Genomic DNA, 2004 nt, shown 5'->3' with positions numbered 1-2004 from the left:
ATCAACCTCTGAGCTATTCCTCCCCAAATCCTTTTCTGTGAATGCAGAAAAACTTTCTATTACACCACAGAATTCTTCTAATGTATTTTAGACATCTACATAAGTTACTTTTTTTTTTTAATTTMTAAACAATTTATGAATGGAGTTGAGATGCTTACTTCAGATGTGGACATCAGCACTGGAGATATCAAAAACTGGGCTTTTGGATCTCACCCTGTCATACAATATTGATGACTTCTATGAACTAGATGTGGAAATTTTCATAAAAATTTAAAAAAGGTCCGTATGCAAATTAATTTATACTAGCAAAGATTTTTCTCTTCATCCTTTCATGCAGTATTCCTCTCAAAGCCCCTTTCACTTCCTTGTTCCTCAGGCTGCAGATAGTAGGATTTAACATGGGAGTAACAGTGGTGTACATCAAGGCTAGCACTTTCTTGGTATGTGGCGAGTTTACAGAATTTGATCTTAAGTAAGTCAGGCTGCCACTCCCATAATACAATATCACAACTACAAGGTGTGAAGAACATGTGGAGAAGGTCTTATGTCTGCCTTCTGCTGAGGTCATCTTCAGAATGGTGGAGATGATACACAGGCAGGAAATGAGGATGAGAGAAAAGGAAATGAAGATGACCAGGATAGCAGCAGAAAACAGCTGTACCTCATACAGAGAAGTGTCAATGCAAGAGAGCTTAATGAAAAAGGGAATATCACAGAAGAAGTAGTTAATCTCCTTTGAGCCACAGAAGGGCAAATTGAACACCCAGCTGGTCTGGACTCGAGACACCACATTTCCACAGAACCAGGAGAGAACTGGCAGAGAAAGACAAACCCGCTTGTTCATAGTCACTGCATATCTCAGTGGGTTGCATATGGCCACATAGCGATCATAGGCCATGGCTGCCAGCAGGAAGCACTCGGAGGCACCCAGGAAAAGCAGGAAGTACATCTGGGCCACACTGTCCACACAGAAAATGCTTTGGTCTTCAGACAGGAAGTTCACCAGTATCCTGGGGAGGATCACTGAGGATTAGCAGATGTCTAAGAAGGAGAGGACTCTGGACTCTGAGGAAGAAGTACATGGAGCTTTGAAGGGATGGAATTACTGTGACATTAATGATGAGCATTTTTCCCATCCGGGTGACAATGTATATAAAGACGAACACAGAGAACAGGGGTGCTTTCAGGTTGGGGTAATGGGTTAAGCCCAAAAGGGTGAATTCACAGACTGCACTGAAGTTTCTGCTTTGTGATTCAACTGCATCAGTAGGAAAAACATATATGAATGGGTAACATTTCAAGAACTGACTACACAAAATCATTAAGAGCAATGAGACATGCTAATTAAAATTACAGTTTTGATTCTCATTTGCTTTCGGTGGAAGTGTCTTCCATCATCTTTCCACAATGTTATTAAGGTGAATTCTCTTTTGATTTAACTCAGAGCACATCCATTTTCATTTTATTAAAATTTCATTCATTATTGACAAATATTATGCCAGGGGATAAGGGAGCAAKGTATAGAATATATTTTCTAAGTTCATTTAAATATATATATTATGTATATTATATATATATTTATTTAAATGAACTTAGAAAATATATTCTATACTATATCCAGAGTCGCATACACCTGGGAAATGTATAAGCAAGTGTCTTAGTTTCACTGGTCAAAAGGTGCTGAAAAGTTGTGATGAATAAAATGAAACATCCACTAGAAGTGCTTATGTTCCTGCACCTAAAATTGAACTATTTGTTTTGATTTCCTTTTTTAAAGGAAAGGTACTTTTGCTCTGGGATTCTCTCCTGTTAAAATATATATCTAAAACACTCCTGATGAATTTCAGTGCAGAACTGATTGTTTTTCTTCAATGAGTGTTAAAGGGAGTTGAGGAAGATGAACACAGATTTCTTTTGACATCTGGGGTGCAATACAGTTTTCAAAGCACAGGTGCCTAGTGCCACTGTAGATTTCCTTGTGTTCCCCTGATTGCTTCTAATTGA

At 38.3% G+C, this 2004-nt stretch overlaps 1 pseudogene; it reads right to left on the bottom strand.

Annotated features, from left to right (window-relative positions):
• Positions 1-292: 292 nt before the first annotated feature.
• Positions 293-1322, bottom strand: LOC112961390 (annotated as a pseudogene).
• Between the last annotated feature and the right edge of the window lie 682 nt (positions 1323-2004).

This window comes from Apteryx rowi, unplaced genomic scaffold (genome assembly GCF_003343035.1).
Source record: "Apteryx rowi isolate R43461 unplaced genomic scaffold, aptRow1 scaffold_1317, whole genome shotgun sequence".
Lineage (NCBI taxonomy): Eukaryota > Metazoa > Chordata > Aves > Apterygiformes > Apterygidae > Apteryx > Apteryx rowi.
The sequence above is the reverse complement of the archived record's forward strand: the minus strand, read 5'-3'. Positions and strand labels throughout refer to the sequence as shown.